The 21973-nt window shown below is 37.9% G+C and overlaps 2 long non-coding RNA genes and 1 pseudogene across 3 annotated transcripts; 2 read left to right on the forward strand and 1 right to left on the reverse strand.

The window, feature by feature from the left end:
- Nucleotides 1-1213, reverse strand: LOC148730214 (uncharacterized). Its single transcript, XR_016001886.1, has 2 exons — nt 1157-1213; nt 1-446 (listed from the first exon to the last, which is right to left on the reverse strand). It is a non-coding gene; the product is annotated as an uncharacterized LOC148730214 (long non-coding RNA).
- A 2671-nt stretch (nt 1214-3884) lies between these two features.
- Nucleotides 3885-7673, forward strand: LOC148730215 (uncharacterized; annotated as a pseudogene). The gene is made up of 5 exons (XR_016001693.1): nt 3885-4357; nt 4835-4905; nt 5414-5520; nt 5858-5966; nt 6495-7673. The product of XR_016001693.1 is annotated as an uncharacterized LOC148730215 (transcript).
- A 6856-nt stretch (nt 7674-14529) lies between these two features.
- On the forward strand, nt 14530-19794 carry LOC148730216 (uncharacterized). Its single transcript, XR_016002088.1, has 2 exons — nt 14530-14620; nt 17502-19794. It is a non-coding gene; the product is annotated as an uncharacterized LOC148730216 (long non-coding RNA).
- The last annotated feature ends 2179 nt before the right edge of the window (nt 19795-21973 follow it).

A 21973-nucleotide genomic window follows, 5' to 3' on the forward strand; every position in this document is an offset into this window, starting at 1 on the left:
TGTGTTTCTAGCACTCTATAAAGGCAACAAAAAATAACTGTCTGTATCAAGCATTACTATAATGAGGTTAGCACTTTTGGTTATTCTCTGTAGTTGGTCTTTTTCTTTCTTTTTTTTTTTTGTATGTGTATTGTGAAATTTTTATTTTCATGGATCAGTGTAAATTTCGTTTCATATATACAAACAATGTTATTTGTGGAAATCTCCCTATGAAGCTGACAGACAGTATTGATTTTACAGAAATACATATTAATCTGTTGACTTCATCCAAAGCTTCAAATCATACAGGGTAACAATTTTACATACACATTGGCAGTACAACAAAAGCACTGACTGACAAGATGTGCCATCTCATCATCTGCCAACCTATGATGTGCCATCAAGAAAGCTTTCGGTGCCCTTGTGGGAACAAGTCTTGGCAGGAAAAAGAGCAGATTCCTCACTCCCTGAAAAAAAAAAAAATACAGAACCTTTAGCCAAACTTTCAAAGATATTAAAAATGTCTTTGATGTTTCGGTTTATAACAAGTATCATGTATGATTACTTAAAATTTTAAATTCAAAATACAATCAAGGAATGAAGCTTACATTCCTTTGATGGCACTGATATGAGGTTTTTAATAGCTACACTCCAGCATTCATGCGAGCTCAATGCCACAACTTTGCTCTTTAGGTACCCCCATCTCTATCAAGGCTTCCTGACTAAAACGTTTAGTCCCTAGTAAGCCCACTCCTCTCCCCTCCCACTGAATAAAAAGTCTACAGTATTGGTTGTATTGTTATTTATTTGACTGTCTTTGAAGTGAAATAATCTTGTTATTAATTTCCTTCCTAGTTCAAATAAAAATTTACTGTTGAAAAGCAACCTTTATTCCAAAACAGTCAATTACCTCCCACACCGTCCCCCCAATTCTTTGTTCTCCATTGAGTTCTGTTTGCATGCCATGCCACCTTTTTTATCACAAGCTTGCTTTCATTATTGTTCTAATCCCAATTAAAAGAAAACAATTCACAACTAACGAAATCACCTTCATGCACAAGAAATCTCATCGAATGATAACGTCGACGCCGTGACTTAACGCTTAATTAAATTTCCTTTGTTACAAGATATCCTTGACCTACACACGGCTAGATTTTCAGATATATTTATAACTAACCTTTTTGAAACTTTGGTATCGGTATGAAGCTGTTTACTTGAACAAGCAAAGTTCGAAGAAAGAGTACCATATAACCTCATACATTAATTATGCATTGAATTTCATTAATTATGTATGCACCCCATCGTTTTTAAGACAATGACTTATTCCCATGGGTTTAGTATATGTACATTACTAATAAGTACTTACTGCCTCAATAAAGGAGAAATTGATTGAAAGCAGCTTTTTCGTCTCCATTCCTTTCTCGCGTTCTTCTCCCTTCTCCCCTTCGTTCCCAACTTCTCCTCGGTTTTTTTTTTCTTTCCTTTCCTTTTTACCTTCTTGGCAGTTCTGCCGAGCCTTGAACCGTCGCTCCTCAGACAACGCGTTATTATCAGACAATTATCAAACCATAGCCTTACCACTATGCTACGCAAACCAGTTAGGAGTGCCTCTCCAAAAGCTACATTTTGTTTTACCTTTCAGTAAAAAAATTTTCATAACAATATGTGCATTGATATAATGCACCAAAGGTCCCCCTTTGCACTAAAGAATGCATTTCTTCTTCTCTACGATTGGCCAAATACCGCATAGAAAACAAAATTTATTCATACCTCTTTCTAATAACATCAACGAAAGAAGAAGATAGAAGGAAGAAGAACAACAACAACTCGGAGATGGGGAGACTGAACTTTATTCGACTTTCTCGAATATTATTGGATCACCACCGGTGCATACAGTGGTGTAAGGATCACAACCTGCTCGTGAAGTCGGTAAAATGTCCTCGAGCTGGGTGCAGCAATGAACTTAGCTGGACGCGACGTGCTTCATCGCGAGACGGGTACGAGTGGCGATGTTCAAAAAAAGGGTTGCGATGGAATGGCTTCAATGCTCCGGAATTCACCGGTGCGCACACATAGGGTATCGGAAATACAGGGTGGGGAATCAAGCGAGGTTTGCCCCAAACAGGAACATCCAAAGGACTTTTCGATGGCTACCTACAAGAATATATGTGGCGTCAGCACTACGGAAACGATCCCTTTGGAAACATTATCGAACATATCGCCCAACTTTGTGAAGTCCAGAAAGACTAGATAAAAAGGTTTCTTTGCATCGCTGTATGCACCGGCCTTCACGAACAATTTTCATCACTAGGACACGAAAGGATAATGAAAGAATCAACCAAAACCACAAGAACAGGTAAGACACAACATTTATTTAAACTTTGCATTGACAGACTTCAAAGCCTGACCGTAGACTTAACGTTATTTTCCGGCCAATTTTACGCTTTCAAAGCGAAACTGAACATTCAGTTATATTTCAAAATTAAAAACCTCTGGAAAATTGCTTTAGTTTTCCGTTATGGAAAGCCAAAACGCGCCAAATTTACCTTGTTTCAAAAAAGACTTAGAAAAAACATCCGAATTTTGAAAACAAAGACTACTTGTCTCTGCGGAGTTCTATTGTTATCGCTATTGTTTTAATTGAACAAAGATTGAATGCATAATTAATGTATGGGGTTATATGGTACTCTTGCCAAGTTCGAACGTGTAGTTCGTGTTTTCCCGCCTTTCTGTTTCCTTGCTTCCAATTACACTCGAGTCTTCATTTGTACTGGCCGGGTGACGCTAACATCGAAGACGTTCGTCGAGGGTAAGAGTAAACAGTAATTTTGGTCAGCGGGCAAATTATGAAACCTGCGAGTACGAGTATCGCGAAATCCCGCGAAAGGATGACATTTAAAAACCGTAGATAATTTTTGACTAAGACACCAGAATGCGTTATGACTCAGTAAATATATGAAAATAATATATGTTTACTGCGCTTTCATAAAATGTATGAAAGCGTTCTTCGCAGTAATAAACCCTACTTATCTAGTAGGTGGAAATAGGGCCTGAAAAAATTTTAGGTCCGTACGGCGTTGAACCTATTACCTCTGCGATACCGGTGCAGTGCTCTACAAACTGAGCTAACAAGCCAACTGGGAGCAGGTCATTATGTTGGTTCGTGTTAAACCCGCCAATAAATTTGAATAAATGAAAATCATATATGTGTACTGCGGTTTCATAAAATATACGAAAGCGCTCCTCGCTGTAATAAATTAACCCTATTTATCTAGTAGCGACTTAGTACAGTAGACATGACTTATTGACTTGCCCTGTTCTGCCAACAGAAGAGCGAACATGATAGGCATGCAATGTCTACTTTCACTGCTTATAACAAGTGTAAAATTATTAAGTCGTAAGTGAAAAAAGCTGTTCCTTCAATTTAAAACGGCAGTCACTTTGAGAATAAAGTAACCCTTTAGTTGCCTGTCATTATATTTGTAGTGAAGTCGCTGACGCCAAAACGGACTGGCTTTCTCCATCTTGGTCTTGCATCGAGCTGGTGCACTTAAAACAGGTTGGGTGCAAGTGCGGAATTCTCATTTGTCTCGCGCTCTGCACCCACACGCGACATTTAGTTTTAAGTTTAATACAGAAGTCACCACTCTCATTAAATCATGAGGTGTTAAGGTACGAAAAATTTACCTCACAAGGTAACTAGGAAGAAAGTGCATTTTCATTCGTTTTTGTATATCTTCATCCTTTGTTCAGTGCGATTTTACACACTTCGGGTTTGAACTTTTCGTAGGGAACACGTGCTGCAGCTTACACGACATATTTCAATTTTAACCGCTGTACTATAAACTTGTATGTTCGACCCTCGACGAACGTCACCCCGTTAGCCAGGCACAGTACGATACACATCACAACGAGGCAATATGTCAACAGGAGGTCCTTGCTTGGGATTAGCAATATTAATTCGCGCTTTTTTGAACCTCAATATTCCGTTTGACTGCTTTGTTAACAAAGCATCCGAGAGAAGCACTTGTAGTGTGGTTATTTTACCGTTAATTGGTAGTTAAAGCAAGTAAGAAAAGAATATGGCAGAAAGACGATTGCAGGATCAAAACCATGATGTGGTTCCAGCGGCGAAAAAAGGAATAAAGTGTCCGACGATTGCATTGTGCTGCTGGAGGAGTTGATCCGCAGCAATCACGCTCTGGCGAGCGAAAATGTAAAGCTTCGGCAGCAGCAAGAGCGCAGCAACAAAGAAAACTCTGAAGCGCTTCAGCGGATCGAGAGCCGTCTTCAAACTGTTGATAATGCAGGCAACGTCCTTCGGCGCCAAAACAGAAGACAAAGGCGAACGACGGTAGTAGTTCCACCGGCTTGTCGAGTGAGTTAAAAAAACATAACTGATAAGCATGAATAATGTGATATGTGTTCATAATTTGCTTGAATCAGTTCTGTTTCGTGGAAGATTTACTTTTATGTTGAGTACATGTTTGGCGCGCGAATTATATGCATAATTAACTTAATTATTTCGGCGGTAATCATTTGACATGATTAGATGTGGTTACATTTACTTGATGATCCTTTACCATAAACAGGTCTACCAGAAAAGTTTTTTTCCTCCCTTTTGTTTCAACGAGAATTATCTAGTATGAAAATTCATTTTATCATTTTTTCTCTTGGACCCTCTTGACCTTGCCTGTTTTATTCACATAGATTGGTAAGGTTAATTTTTAATTGTGCTTGTGTGGATTGCTCCACATCATCTAGCCTTCAAACAACCAGGGTTTTTAAAAAGCGTGAAAGTAGAAATAGGACAAACGTGACAAACTGATTGTTGAATTTTTTTTCATTCTTTTAGAGAACTGTGAGGAGAATGTACAAACTCCTTTTGAAAACAGATGACTTTGGTGGTTTCTATCTTGACGAAGAGTGAGTAATATGTTTTTAGATTCAGAGATATTTTACTTTATCTTGATTGAGCGAGGAAATCCGAGTCTAAGCTGCTGCTTGAAATATTGAGAAGTTATGTGAACACCTTATGGTGGTTACAGTCGAACCTCGATTATCCGGACTTTTCGATTATGCGGACTTTTTCTCTGGTCCCGTTTTTTTCATGACTATTAATGAGGTTTGATCTTCCAAAGTTTATGAGGTAAAAAAATTCAGAGATTATGTCTAAATTCAGGAAAAGTGCGTTTAAAACATTGCCTCCTCCGCTTTCAAAAGACCGAGCACTTGGAGAGTCATCGAAGCAGATTTTTATCTTCATTTCTTTTTTTTACATTATTTTCTCATCAATATTCATATTTTCGTTTATCCTGACCGATTACCTAAGTCCCAACAGGTCCGGATAATCGAGGTTTGACTGTACTTTTGTCTTAGTGTTAATGTTGTTACTACAGAATACCAGGCTTAATTGTATTTGTTTTTGTCTTAGAATAAATTCTGAGAGCAACAACATCCTTTTTGAACGGACAATAGAGCAGGCAATACATCAACAAGGAGGATCTGAAAAGTGTCCTTGGACAAAAGAAGTCATAGAAGGTAGCTACCAATAATCATAGCACATGCATTTCACTTTTACTGGGGTGTCATTACATTTTGTGGGTGAGCATAAGCATTTTGCACTCAAGCATATTGATGCATAGTATCGCAGAGGTCAGTGGTTCGAATCCCGTACAGGCCTGAAATTTTTTCAGGTCTGATTTTCACTATTGCTCAAATAGTGCTTTACTGCGAAGGATCGTTCACATATACGTCTCATAACCGCAGTTCATACATATGTTTGTTGTTGTTTAATTTGAACATTGTCATTAATTTATGTGGGAATATTTTTACAAACAGCTTCTCATGGCATTTTCATAATCATTTCTTTAAACAGCTGCTTTACAAAGATATTTCAAATATGTGTGAAAACACAGAAGCTGAAGAGTGGTAACCACTATGAGGCTCATAAACAAAAAACCTGGAAGAGTGGTTGCCAAAGAGAGGTATTTATTGGCTGGGATACTATTTTGAATATTTTACTTTTCATATACCCTGCTGTTCACAAATGATGGGGTTCGACAGATGTTCAATGTTACCAGACTGAGTACACCCTCAAGTACACTTGATCAATGGGAGGGAAGCTATTTCCCATTGAATGTCTTTATTTTGGCACTTCAAAATTGGATGGGTTTGAATATAGACACATTTAAGGGACTATGTTCTTATTAGAGAAATTGTTAAATAAGTTAGGTATTCTGGTCTGTATCTAGAGCCTTCCAAGAAAATCTTTGTAAAACAAATTTGAAAAATATTAAAATGTGATGTGAGATAAATGATAGTTTGTATGCACCATTTGATGAAAAAAAAAAAAAGGACAAAGAGACTATATTATAACATGCTTAAGAATTCCATTCTTACAATGGGTACACACATATATATATCAAGAGAAATTAGTGATTTGGATCATATTTTTCATTTGAAGTCCAATAACACCCTTCTCATGCCTGTTTGATTTTTTTATTTTTTTTTAGAAGTTAATGAGACGAACTACAGCCCTGGAGCTGGTCAACTGGGCCAACCAGCATGAAAAGGGGAGAGCAGCAGAGGTTCTTGCCATGGAGGCAATGAGCAGTGAGGAAAGCTGCTACGAGGATGACGATGGAAATACCTCAAAAGTAACAAAATACTCTGTGCATCAGAGGAGAATGAAAAAAATTGAAAAGAAACTTGACAAGGCTTATAAGAAAAAGCTCACTTCAAGAGCTAAAGAGAGAATCCACCCAGGGTTTATGGGCAACCTTTTCTGAGATGCCCACCTACTGAAAATTTTCCAGAGTAGGCAATAATACAGGGAGTAAATTGTTTTACTAATCAATGAAATCGAAATGTACAAAATATCAAGCCAAGTCTAGAATGAGGTTATTTCACATGCCTACATGAGGCTTCTTTTTCATTGAATAATTATGGTCTCATCTAAAGTAAGTGATCGTGAATTCTTCAATGTTAAAAAATTTCCTCCACATGAGATACTCTTTTCTATATAGATGTACTCATCATTTTTGTATATCAAAGTTTCAGCTGCATTTTAGAGTAAGAAAACTATTTTCTATCACTTGTTTACTAAAAGAAATTAAGGTATATGATCATATTTAATAAGTATTACAGTTGTAATAATGTAGCAAATAAGTGAGAGTTATTGCAAATTTAAGTCAATTCAGAGAATTTTTCTGAATTTTAGATTGATAGGTTGAACTTATATTTTTTATTGTTAGACAAGTATCATTTCAAATCACATTTCTTAGTAGCTGGACTTGAGAGTACAATTTGTGAATCAATAGCTTTTTGTGTAGTGTGTTACTACAGCTAGTTATATAATTTGTGTATTTGTCATACTTTTATAGTGGTAAATATTCTATTACCTGCATGACTGAGATTATATTATATATTGACGAAAGTGAAACAATTTTAATAAAGTATGTCAATCAGTAATTCAAACATTTGGACATCTCTTTTTTTAATTATGTATGGGGCTCGACTGGGATACCCTCAGCTTCATTGTAGGTTTATGTTATCTCAGGGGAACAAATGAGTTTTGAATGAAACTATTTCATCACTGCAATTTCAAACACTTTGTTATTACTTAAATGTGTGATGCTTCTTTTTCTATCAATTGTAAGGTTGCCCAAAATATCATAAGTTATTGGGATATAAATGTGGGTGTGATTAAGAAAATCAAAAGTCAGTTGAAAGTGAAACCTGCTTCATTTAGAGGCACTTAAAGATGAATGTTAGCAAAACTTGAAATTTAAGAGAATCTGAAAATACAACTAAAGATGAATTACAACAAAACCTGTAACTTTAAGCAGTACTTAAAGGGAAACAAAAGATTGAAGAAACCTTGAAGATGCATTTACAAGTAGAAGTTTTGGTTGACTAAAGTTGACTTTACAAGAATTAAGAGGATTCCTAAAATCAATGAAATGGTTATTTAGGTTTGCTTTCATGTGATCTCAAAGTGTTCATGGAATGGTTATTTAGGTTTGCTTTCATGTGACCTTAAAGTGTTAACTAAATGGTTCATAAGGACACTTTAATTGACATCGGAAAGTTCAATTAAAGATACATTTCAGAACTTTCGTATGTCACCTAAAGATGACTTAAATACTTCCAATATTAACCTTTAAGTTACCTTTAAGGAAACTTAATTTAGTTATTTCATCCTGTGTTAGACTTTGCAAAATTATTCTCATCCCAGTGAGCCCTGACTAACAATAGCATTTATACATGCTGCAAGCAATGAGGCTGTGTCTATTTATTTCCCATAGAGGTGTGTACAGACAGGTCTGGTGTTCAAATATTTTGTTTGGCTTGGGGTCTATAATCTGGAGAGTGCTTTTACAGAAAAGATTGTAGTTTATATGCAACTCATCAATTCTAAATTGCAATTGACTAATATAAATAATATGCAAAGGTTGCCAGGAAACAAATAATAGTAAGGGCTTACTTGGATCAGCTGATTTAAAAAAATACTGGACAACTTAAAGGCGCACATTTTGGAATTAATTTCGTCCCGATTTTATTTATCTATCTTCAGTGACTTAGGCGAGTCATGTTGTCTACAAAAGCACCCAAAATTAATCAAATTACCAAGAAGTAAAACCTTCTTTTCACTGGGAGAGAAAAATGGCAAAGTAGGGACAAATATCGTCAAGAGAAGATAGATGGCTGCTTTGCAAAAGTTCACGGTAAACATGCATATAATTTGAAAGTAAAACGGAGTTCGCTTTTTTAAGGTTGCCCAAGAACTTCAAATTCCCAAGGCACCCTACACTTTCAAGTGGCAAAAATCCCGAGCCTTTATAAAGCTCTGAAGTTAGAAGAAAGCTCAGATTACATGGAAACTTGACGAAACTTAACACTGTCTGTGAAACCAAATCATTAATCATACAGCATGTTCCACGGGTCAATGAAAATCCGCTCAACGGCATGAATCAAGAATGAGACTTGACAAAGGGGAGGAGTTCAAAGGTGAGTTCCTCCTGCTGAGGAAAAAGTTATATTTTATAGCATGAGAATTCTTATCATACCTTATAATATCACCTATAATATATCTATGTCCCAAAGTGGCACTTCAGGATGTGACCCCTCTCCCCCACCCTCCCCCCCCCCTCCCACACCTCTCACGCCGGCCTATGGTGGAGAATTTTCCTCACGAGTGATACGTGTCTGATAAAACGCGGAATATGCTGTTAGGTAGGTTGTTATCTACCCACTGTGGTAGGTGTCCTTTCTTGGTACATACTGATCGATGTAATAACAAATAGAGGAGAAAAATTGTCAAACACTCCTTGACATAACACACTGTTAATTTTCCTCTTCATTGAAAATCTCTAAATCTACAATCATCTCACAAACTAACGAAAAACAAGAATTGAAAATAAAATGTGACTACAATCATGCTGGTGCTAAGTGCGATTCCCTTTGATAGGGAACTTGAAATCAGGCTGAGACCCTCCATGTAAATGGCACCTGATGGAGAAAACAAAATTGGTAGGTAAAGCATATGAAACAGTCACCTATATACAATTTACCAGCAATTTACTCAAACTCGAATTTTACTGACGAATTGCTTTTAGTCGAAGTCAGAAACATGAAACTCCATTTCTCATTTCCAGACTTCCTCATACCTTCCCTTTACATCCGCAACGGAAACATTATCAAGAAAGCAGTTTATATAATCATAAAAACGTGTCATCAAAAAAGAGGATGTTATCTTGATGTAATGCTACATTCTCATTACTATATAACAGAAATGTTCTGCGGATTGAGGAGAGAATTACAAACTACATCTTAGAAACCAAATGGTTGAGAGTTGTTAAGCGGGGCGGGGCTCGATCTATATTTGACCTTTAATAATAGATACTTTTGTTCATCATGATTAAAGTGCTGAATGAGGAGTTCAATCGTAGAGTCAAGCTATCTATTTAAAAAAATTGACGTTTCGACTGCCATACTGGAAATCTTAGTCAAGCAAGTGGTACCATTACGGTAGTCAAGACCTCACGACTATAAATTGGTAGCTAAACCATATGAAACCAGCCACAGATATATTTTTACAAAGAACGACGGATGACTTATTGTCAGCATAGTTATCACTGAACTGTCTATAATTGTGATTGTTCTTTACTCTGTTAATGGTATCAATTTATAGTCGTGAGGTCTTGACTACCATAATGAGAAATGGAGTTCCATGTTTCTAACTTCGACTAAAAGCACTTCGTCGGTAAAAATTTGAGGAATAACAGAGTAAATGATTGACTGACTCACTCATTAACTCACTCACTGAATGAATGATTGACTGAATGACTCACTAACTCACTGACTCACTCACTGAATGAATGATTGACTGAATGACTCACTAACTCACTGACTCACTAACTCACTCACTCACTGACTGACTGACTCACTGACTCACTGACTCACTGACTCACTGACTCACTGACTCACTGACTCACTGACTCACTGACTCACTGACTCACTGACTCACTGACTCACTGACTCACTGACTGAATGAATGACTGGCTGTCTGACAAGCTGACTAACTGATATTGATTGATCAATGACGAGATTCATCGATTGATCGATTGAACCACAGCAGTCACAGCAGCCATCAGATTAAGGAGCCGTAGATAATTTTAAAACATACGAGCAAACTTCCTGAGGCGCAGTAAAAAGGAAGTGAACAATTCATAACTGTCTTTAGCTTTTCACCTGATTGGTGATGCAATTCAAGTTTTATGGACAAATCGCCGATTGTGGAAAATCAAGACTAACAAACCTAGTTAAAGTCTGTGCAACTTACGTTCACCGCGTTTCCAAATAGATTCGTCCATTTAAATTTCATTTAACTCTGAAAAATCATACATAGGTGGGATAATAAATAATGAATAAATAACTGAAGAGAGTGGGATTCAGTTTAATGTGAAATCAGACGCTTGATTTCAAACTCGAACTAGCGCGCAGCGCAAGTCGATTTGAATGGAGCATGTGAACATAGTTAATAGAGGATTTTTGGGGATCACATGGTTTTTAGGGGGATCAGTGGGGTGATCCGTCTTCGCCAAGAGAGTATAAAGAGGGGGCTATAGAAAATTGACCTCCAATTAACTGCCAATAAGAAAGAATCGTAAGAGTAAAAAGACCAATGGGGGGGAGGGGATGGTAATTTTATCGTGACGCAACCAAAATCTTCCAACCCCTGTCAGACGCAAAAATAATGAACGGCCCCTTTGCTTTTCTCTCGGAGCGCCATTACCCTTGATAGGAATTTTCCCACTTGCCCAAGTTTCACTCTACCTATTGACCAGAATGGGTTCAATTCACATAAACGCACTGATTTACCTGAGATGTCCCTTTCCGTTTGCGTCGGAAAGCTTCTTATTTCATCTTGAAAAAAAGAAATTCAAGATTGGAATCAAAAGGTAATCATTTTATCTCAAAGCATTACTGTATGTGTGGTAACTGTGTGATATATGAAGAGTATAACACACTTTCAGGAGCTATGCGTCGATCAACTCGAAGCTTCAAAATCCCCTCTCTCCTTCTCGGGCAATCCCTAAACACTTGCATTTTTCAAGGTTGGCTCAGTCGTTTAAATTCCCGCTCCACAGCCGAAAATTGCTTTCATTGCCCCACTCAGTGATTCTGTGTGAAACCACCGAATGATGTAGAATTTAGCAAAATTATGTATTAGTTGTTGATGCTGCTGTTTGGTTTTTCGCGTGTAAGTTCCCTCCTCAGGGACCCATTTCAATATTTAATTTTTTTTTAAATTTTACGAGGACTGAATAAAGACACCTCAGCGATAGTTTTCTACCTGTTTTGAAACTCTGAGCAAGTAAATGATAACATCAAATCGCAGCAACAACAGAAAAAATTTGCAAGAAAATAATTTATTCTTTTAGCCGTCATTTGAAGGCAAGTTACAGATCTGCTTCGAAAATGTGCACCATCTAAATGATGGTGGCCAATCGATTTCTTTTTCTTGGATCGATTTTTGCGCTCGCGCAAAACGTCTCAACTCGGAACAAAATTGAAAAACAAGTTAAGGCAATCACTTTCATCACCTAATATTCATGCATGTTTGGTAAATGTGTAATATCTGAAGAGTATTAGGAATCATTTTTCCCCCAATCCTGTCAAAAAAAAGGCGCGGAAACCCCTGCGATTTGCGCATTTAAGAGTTGAACTAATTTAACGTCGTTAACGTTATTTCAAGACAATTCTAACATCTACGTCAAAATACAAACTGAGAGAATGGATAAGAGTAGGAGCCCATAAGAGTTGTGAGTTTTTCCTCTTCTTCCACCAACTTGAAGCGCGCGCCAAAACGTTCTCAGCCTATGTTAGCCAAATATCGATAGGATAAAGAAAAGAAGAGTAGAAATGCAGGATTTTCTCTTTTTTTTTTTCGGATTTTAACACTAGTCAAAACTATTTTTTCATAACCTTCATAGAGTGCCAAAATATTTAGAACTTTTTAACTTCTTGCGAATTTTAAGTCCAGTGATCGAAATGCGCCAACTAATACTTTGCGAACTGAGGGGGTGAGGAAATGTCCCTTCCCCCTATAAGAAGGAACTACCGTAAGTCGTTAATGGCGTTCTCATTACGTCACGGTGGTCATGATGGTTACCAAAACAACTTCAAAGTAAACTGTGAATTAGTCGTGGATACACTGCGTTCGAATGAGTTTTGAGGATAATTAAATTCCAAAGGGTGACTCCCGCATACAGTTGAAACTGCTTGGTAGACTTTAAAACTATTGACTGTTATGCCCACTGTTCTATTGATTCTGCAAGAGTTGAATATACATGATTCCTTACAAATTATCAACAATTTGGTTGCAGCAACCATAACAAAATAAAACAGGGAAAAAGAAGAGAAAAAAGAACAAATTACACGAGTAACAGCAAATGGTCCCAGCTTGTCACAGTTTAGGATGATGGAAATTTAGAATGATTTCGGTCACGAAATTTTTTATTTTCCAGCTCATAGAAGGCTACAATGATGTCATGGACGTACTTGGAAATGCCTCGCTGTTTGATCCACTTACTTCTCAAGTAATGGCTCTTTTCGTTCCAAATCGGAATTCTATTTCGGAAACGTTCCTGATTTCAACAGGTCTAATTGTAATTATTAAAAACTGGATCATTGGATAATGCAATTCAAGACTTTTTTATGTATATGAGAACGATCCTTCGCAGTAAAGCACTATTTGAGCAATAGTGAAAATCAGACCTGAAAAAAATTTCAGGCCTGTACGGGACTCGAACCACTGACCTCTGCGATACTAGTGCAGCGCTCTACCAATTGAGCTAACAAGCCAACTGGGAGTTCACACATATGTTTCATATGTTTGTTGTTGTTTGATTTATCATCTACGGGTTTATATCGAATTTATTTGATGGCCTGCTCCCAGTTGGCTTGTTAGCTCAATTGGTAGAGCGCTGCACTAGTATCGCAGAGGTCAGTGGTTCGAGTCCCGTACAGGCCTGAAATTTTTTTCAGGTCCGATTTTCACTATTGCTCAAATAGTGCTTTACTGCGAAGGATCGTTCTCATATACGTCTCATAACCGCAGTTCACACATATGTTTCATATGTTTGTTGTTGTTTCAAGACTTTTTATTGGCTGAGCCGTTATGGTATATGAGCCAATATACCATAATTTAATATCTGTACATTGTAACATCCGGTTTCTTTCTAACAAAATAAAGTCGAGAAGATTTGTCTAATATCTTGGGGGCGCTTTTTTTAATGAAACAGTTATTCCACTCGCGCTTGTTGGGTATGAGATGATTATAGCCAACGAGGCGCGTAGCGCCCCGTTGGCTATCTATCATCTCATATCCAACTCGCGCTCGTGGAACAATTGTTAATTGACCTTGAAAGAAAGAAACAAAAAAAAATCTCGAAAAAGCATATCTTTAAACGCTTTGTAGTCTAATAGCACTCAACAGGCGGCAATTACTGTTATATAGGCTGCCTAAGGCTTGGCTTTTCCCGCGAAAATAACACATACGCAAAAAGGCTGGATCTAGTGATTTTTTTTTTCTCAGCAAACTACCCTTCCTCAAAGGGAAAGGAAACTTCACATACTGACCAGTGGCTGAGCAAAACAACAAAACAAAACAAATTTAGTGTCTCAAACAAATCCATAATACTCACAACCACTAAATGAATTATTCCCAGCTCTCTCTCCCCCACTGCTTCCCATTTTGAGGGCATATTGCGTGATAATACGATAAATGTGAGGAAAATTACGAGTGGACAGAAAGGACAGATTTTGGACAAAAACTTGCACAGATCGCCCGATTTTTATTTATTTTTAATACCCGCACCTAAGTTATTTAATTTCCCACCTAATTTTCTCAGGTTACAGCCATTAAATAAAATCTGTCATTTGGTACAGTTGACGTTATGCCACAAAAATAGACATTTAAATTGCTGAAATCACGAGATGACAATGCACCGCGCCCTTAACAAAAGAGTATTTTCACTTTCGTGCTCCGGTAAGTGACAGGCTGGAGAATTTCCTTTATCTGATCTGCCACGCTTTGAGTTCGATTTCAAAAGTCCGTGAAAATCTTGAAACGGTGAGTTAAAAGTCATTCTTATTGTAATTCCAAGATATCTTGTGAAACGATTGATCAAAGCAGAGCAGTGTTTCAACCACTATTTAAGCTATTTTGCCGCATCAGTTTATTTTTGAGTAGATGGATATTTAGATTTGTCCTTTCAAGCGCTATTGTCTGTAGTTTAACCGACTCAGACCAAATCTATGTTGCTTGATTCAATTATGAAATATCCTGTAAAGTCTGTGTCGATAGCTACCCGAACGTCTATCATTAGCCTGACCCAAAAATATTGCCGCTATCTTCCAGACGGAAATTATGGATTGCATATACCGATTAACGTTTTGGCTTCATAACAAGTACATTGAAAGGCCAACAGTATTACTCGCTAGTACACCTTAACTAAACGCAGATTGCTGAATGAGTGACTGGTGTTTATGACAGAAGCATTTTGTTCGGCATTTCGGCGATTGTGAGTCCTGTTGTGACATGATCTGTTCATTCACTTTTAATGCTAAGCTTCGAACTCTGCTGACGTTAATTGAGAATTTGACTCCAATGAATAACATTGAAACATTACGCAAGACAGGCAGTGGCAGAATGACAAGAACCCTCATTACTGTGGCGAGATCTTTGAAGCAGAAATCATTTAATTGAATTGGCAATTAATTAAACAAGAAATAAAGGAACCCGCGAAGGTAATTACCTACAATCCGTTACTCCCTTGAAATATTGTTTACACTTCATAATACTGTAGGAAAAGGAAATCTTGACCCGAAATATAAACCCGGTGTCATTTTTCTCTAGGAATTTCTTGTCTAGTCCATGACCTCGATGGTTTTTTTTTTTTTTTTCATGCATCGTATGTGCTGATCATCTGGTTGGATTTTGTAGTTTAGTTTCCTCTTGATAGAAAGCTAAGGTTAGTCAATTGCTTCTTTGCTTATCAACTAGACGAAAGGTTTGATTAGTTCTAAATGTTGAGGTCAGCACACAGGAAGGGACTCGACTGGTCGTTACAACTAGTCCAATCTGTCATTTGTCACAATTGACGTTACGCTACGTACAAAAATCGAAATTGCTAAAATCACGAGATCAGTATGAACCGCACCCTTAAACAGATGATGGTATAAAAAATTTTCTCGTCTCATCTGTGAAATGAAACTGTTCTTGCGTCGAATTCAACAGTTCCTGAAAGTCTTGAATTGAAATAGTGAGTCAAAGTCATTCCTATCTTCTTATCTTATTCTCCAATGTCTAATGAAACGAATGATCAAAGCAGGGAGGTGTTTGCTGAATGAGTATACCGATTAATGCAGTCAGCGCTTTCGCTTTTGAGTTGATAGATACGTCGATTTCTCGTTCTAAACTGAGTCTGTTGTTTCACTCAGTTCATAAAATATCAAAATAATTTGGATATATCAACAAAGTTGAAATGGTAAATTGGCCACCGTAATGATTACAAAAGCTGACGTTTCGAGCGTTAGCCCTTCGTCGGAGCGAAATAAAATATCAAGTCAGTTGTCTGTGTTGATAGCTTTCTGAAAGTCTATTATTATCTCGGCCAAGAGCTACCGCTATCTTACGGTTGGAAAAAAATGTGTTACATGTCAACAAACTTCGGAGCTTTATAAAATGTCCGCTGAAAGGCCAACAGAATACGCGTTTTTTCAGATTGCTATAAAACTTGATCGATGAACGTGACAGAGGTATTTTGCACGGTATTTCGATTGCCAGTTCTGTTGAGACGTTATCTGTTCATTCACCATAAATACTCATGAGCTTCTGGTAAACAAACGCCTCGATTTGGCTAGAATCCCTAATCACCATTAGCGAGCTATGAATATGACGGATCAGTCAACTCCTAACAGCTTAGTATAAATCCTAGTCTAGTCGACGATTCCCTTACATTACTGCCGGCCATTAACGATCCATGACTTATTTCTTGCTTTCTAGCTTTGGTTTCAAAAATTATTGTAGACACGAATGATCTTGGCGGCGTTGCCCTCTTGTGCGGATAGCAACAAAAACGAATGGCACAGTGAGAGAATCGATAATAGTTCGCGCGTGAAAACATAAATTAATAAGAGCCGCTCTTAAGAGTTTTTCCGATAGGAAAAGTGCTTTAGATTTAAAATCTGGAAGTCCAAGAACGGTAGCATTAACGTTTTGTAAAGATTTCCTCAAATCACAAACATTCTAGAACAGGAAATTCAATTGACCTCAGTTGGGAATTTGATTCCAATAAATAAGACTTAATATTACGCAGATATTAATATTAATATTAATATTAATATTACGCAGACAGTGACAGAATGACAAGAACCTTCGTACCCTCCCTCTCTAATTGTGGCGAGATCTTTCAAGCAAAAATCATTAATTAAATCGAATTAGCATTTCAACAAGAAATACAGATCCCACGAAGGTAATTACCAACCGAGCGTTGCTCGCTTGAAATATTGTTTACTCTATATACCGCCTCCCAGTTAGCTCAATGGATAGAGCGCTGGACTGTTGTGCGGGAGGTCGAGGGTTAGAGCCCCGGCCAGACCAACACTCAGGGTCTTAAAATAGTTAAGAATATGCTACCTTACTATAACATCAAGAAATGGTTAGACATTCTAGTCTTCTTGGATAGGTCCGGATAAATGGTGGTACCGTCTCCTGCAGGGTTAGGGGTAGGAGACTTTAGTTTCCCACGTACGAGAAGACTGTGTGATGGATGTCCTCCCCTGGGGTGGAATGGGTGGGTTTCACAGGGTCCCATTTAAACTAGCTATCTGCTAAACTGGGCCACCCTGTATAAATATTCGTAAATACAAATAAATACAAAATACTTCATAACACTGTGGAATTAGGAAATCTTGAACCGAAATATAAACCCGGTGTCATTTCTTTCTAGGGATTTCTTGTCTAGTGTTCAGCCTCGATGGTTTTTTTATTTCATCTACTTCATCCATCGTATTTGCTGATCATCTGGTTATATTTTGTGATTTTCTTTTTGGTAGAAGGCTCAAGGTTAGTCAATTGTTTCGTTGTTTATCAACTAGAGTAGAGGGTGTTTTCATTGGTCCTGCGCTGATGTTTGCACACACAAAGGGACTCGACCTGTCCTTGCAACTAGTCCGATCTGTCATTTGTTACAATTGACATTACGCCACAAAAGTACACATCGCTTGATAAATCACGAGATAATAGTGCACTGCTGCCTTAAAAAAAATCGTGGAATGGTAAGTGATGGTTTAAACCCACTAGCCATTTTTTCCATGCTTTAAAAATTGAAATCTCCATAAGGGACTTGTGACAAAAAAAAAACGCTCTGCCCTTAAGTTCAGGGACACGAATAACGCGTAAGACAAGTTCAGCGTTTGAGTGGAAGTTTTAGGGATTGTCTGAAGGAATTCGTGTGTTAATAGTCGGTACCAAGGAGCAAAACTTAGCCTTAACAGCCGATTGCGCCTCGCCTTGAAAATGAAAACGTAACGCAGAAGAACCATATGGCCAACTCATCCACGAATTTATGGTTTAATGATTCCTTGGTTAATTAATTTTGCTGACTTTTATTTGCTGCGTTCTCAATGTCTTTCCTCCATAGGAAAATATCCAAAGAACGTTATCGCCTTACTTGTTCAAAATTCTGTGTGTGTTCAAGATTTTCTCGATCGCCATGAATACCAGAGTAGCTCTACATAGGGTACCAGAGATTTTAACTAATGTTCTTTCTAGGTAGAGGGTCCCCTATATCCCTCTGTAATACTAAGTCACGCAAAGGCATTTGGTCTTTTCACGCGTCACGAACAATATCCCAAACTCTTTCACGGTCACGCAAAATTCAAGACAATCGCGTTAAAGGAATAAGTTATTTTTCCAATCTTGACCAGTCTCCTGCGACAAAAAATGGTCTAATGTCTCATCTTAGTTGTTCAAGAACCATTAAGGACCGGTCATTATTTACTGGGGGGGGGGGGGGGGAGGGCCACTAAACTGAGAAAAAGTTTGGCCGAGAAGTTGTGGCCCTCCCCCATAAAGGATTTAAATAAATTGACCCTCCAAAACCTTAAATAAAAAAAATTGTGACCCTCCCCAATGGCGAAAACAGTAAAACAGTGGTTTAGAAATAACTTTCAGCTATTCCCATAGTCAGATATCAACCTTCTTTAGAACAGAATCGATAATAAAGATCTCGTCCTTTCTATGTACTGCATGTTCTACCAAATCTGGTAGTACACAGAATGTCACTTATTTGCACTTCTTCGCTGTTATCGTCATTGTTGCCTTCATTGACTTCATCGCTAACGCCGCCACTGCTGTCGTCGTTGTCGTCGTCGTCATCTCTGTCGTCACTGTCGTCGTTGTCCTCGCTGTCATCTTCATTATTTTCACTTTGTTGTGCATTCTCTGATGTTTCATCTTCATCACTTTCGCCGCCGATTTCCTCCAGTACTACATCATCTTTATATTCTTGATCTGATTCTTCATCCTCGACATCATCTTCATTGTTCAAAAGAAAAAAAATCTTGTTTTCAAGTTGAACAAAAGAGAAAAGAAATGGTTGGTGTTACTGGTATGACAACATGATACAACTCGGCTTAGCAGTGACGCAAGGGACTATTTCTCGAGCCTACTAGGCAAATATGGAGGCAGTGATGCAACCAGTACCAGTAGTTACCACGACGACGACAATGAAGATGATGATGATCTGAATGATGGTGATGATGATGATGATGGTGTTGACGACGACGGATACGATGATGACGATGACTGCAGTGTTTTTGAAGCGGCCAGCCGAATCAGTTCAGAGCAGGAGGATACTTCAGATGACCATATCATGGCCAATACTGGGATAACTCCTCATCTGCCACACCATACGTGGATCATGTGTCAGACTAACTGTCAGAAGTTTTAGATATTACTTTCATTCTCGAAGAAGATATTGCCGGTCTCTGTTCAAAAAGTAGAGCATGTTGTTAGGTATCATTAGTTATATAATCAATGTGTGATGCACGTGCGCAAGTCAGACATGGCACTTTTGCAGTTTTTTAGTAGCTGCTACTGATTATGACATTTTCTCATGAGTTGTATTTTTAAATTTGTACAACATTCGTACAACAAATGAATCATTTAACAAACCGACACAAATATAGAGTGTTTCATTAAACAGTTATGCCTTTAATAAAGACCTTTTCCATCCATAACACGTGTACTTTTCATGCTGCAATCAGTCAAGAGAACTCTGAGTTCAAAGGCTCGTGGTGAATACTTATAATCTCAAAAAATCGTAGCCCTGCCCTCAATGGAGTATTTTTAAAAATGGCCCTCCCCAAAGTGAAGCTCAAAAAATTGTCACCCTCTCCCCAAATATAGTGGCCCACCCCGCCCCCCTCAATAAATAATGACCGGTCCCTCAGTGGTCTGTTTTCTGATTTTATCAATCCACATGAAGTCCATCTCCTGCCAACACCTTACCACAGCTGTTCGAGGACAATACGTACAATTCCACATCAATTAAATAGCCGGAAATTCATCACGCGAAACAAAATGGTTCACGAATCACGTTTATTAAGCTCTTAATTCGCGGGCCACGTTAGTAAAACTTCGTTTGATTAACAAGTGGATAAAAAATAAAATCACGATTCACGAGACAAGAATTATCCAATCACCCTTCACGTAAAAAGTATAAGGGACCCTCTAGGTAGCGTGAAGAACTTTATTGTGTTCGACACTTCGGGAGTATTCGTCTTATTGCGCATGTGCACGGCTAGATTTGGCGAGTATCAAGAATATGAATTTATCTCGGCCCTAAATATCTGTGACGAATCGGCGCCACAAAGGTGGGCGCCCTCCAACACAGACAAAACACCAAGCACAAACGAACCCGAAAAGACACGCCATAACACAACTAAACGTAGGCCTACAAATATCTATTAACCTAATTAAAACAATAGAGCAACCAACAATAACGACAACACAATGAACTGAATTACTTATCCTAATTAAATTTACATTAAATATGATAATTTAAACTACAGTACACTAAAACTATTTACAAGAGTAATTACTATTAAGATAAAAAAAAGGTAGGTTTTTTTTTTAGTTCAGTTCCGTTGACCTTCGCGTCCTGTGCTTGACCTGTTCTTAACAACCACGTTTCACCACCAAACGACACATAAACCAAACTCACGATTCACGAACCAATCTTCGCGTTTAACAACCCAGACTCGCGTTTAACAAACCAAACTCAACTCACGTTTAACGCAGCTAAACGTAGTAGTCTCCAATTTAACGTAACTCGGTCCTCGCCCAGATTTTTCCTTCATTCCCCTTGTCTTCACTGGCTTTCCCTTTGACAGAAGATAACCTTCTCCTTTTCCTTCTTTTGCGTGTTTTTTTTTTTTCGGCCAGCTTCTCGGCACACGTAAGCCCCCAGGAAATGAATTCTTTGTCGTGTGAAAGGACGAATTTTTTCTGAATGACTCTCAGTGATTGAAACGTGCCCAGATCCGAACGAGTCTCTGTAACTTTTCCAACCTTCGCCGCCGGTGACCTTCTCCCTCTCAAAAAAAAAAAAAAAAAAAACACACACACACACACACCGTAACCACCCGAATTCTTAAATACATGTGGACGCAAGGTGCCAGAAAAGAATCAAGAAAACTATTTGATATATACAATAAAGGTTAATTACACAACACATTACACAAGTGAAGAATACAAGTTACGTAACAGATACAAATATCACCCACTACATTGATCCTAAGAGAATAAAATAATTATTTACATATCCCTAAATAAATTCTTTAGCGCTTTCTTGACAATATCATGGAACCTAAGCAAGAATGTTCTTTATGATACCATACTAGTTATTTTTACAGGTCGGTTGGTCTTCGGAAATTACTTCCACCTAGAAAATATTTTTTTGACCTCTCAAAGTGTGTTGCGTTATTTGTAAGTTGCAAATAGTTTTTAAAATGTTTAATTTATCGTTCGAGCTACCATATCACTTCACTGGCTTGCTTTGCGTCTTAGTTGTTTCGCCTCAATACACGGCATTTAGGATAGGCCGATACGGATTTTCCTAATCGATACGTTACCGTGTAAGGTATAGACCGGTTCACGCTCTTGAGTGCATGCTGGGTAATTAGGGCAAGCAAATCCAAAATGGCGGATACGAACAACACTCTTTTGCTCGATCTGAATACTTATAGTTCAATATAGAAGTCACAGCTACATTTTGAGCTCTTTATGTTATTGCCATCTCGCTCAAAAGTCGTTGACAGTTCAATATCCCAACAACACGATCATGGCCACGCACCTCGAAGATTTTTTGGAACTTTCATGTGGGGAATTGCAGTTTTATCTTAAACAGCGAGGTTT

The sequence above is a fragment of the Stylophora pistillata genome, chromosome 5, assembly GCF_964205215.1.
Source record: "Stylophora pistillata chromosome 5, jaStyPist1.2, whole genome shotgun sequence".
NCBI lineage: Eukaryota > Metazoa > Cnidaria > Anthozoa > Scleractinia > Pocilloporidae > Stylophora > Stylophora pistillata.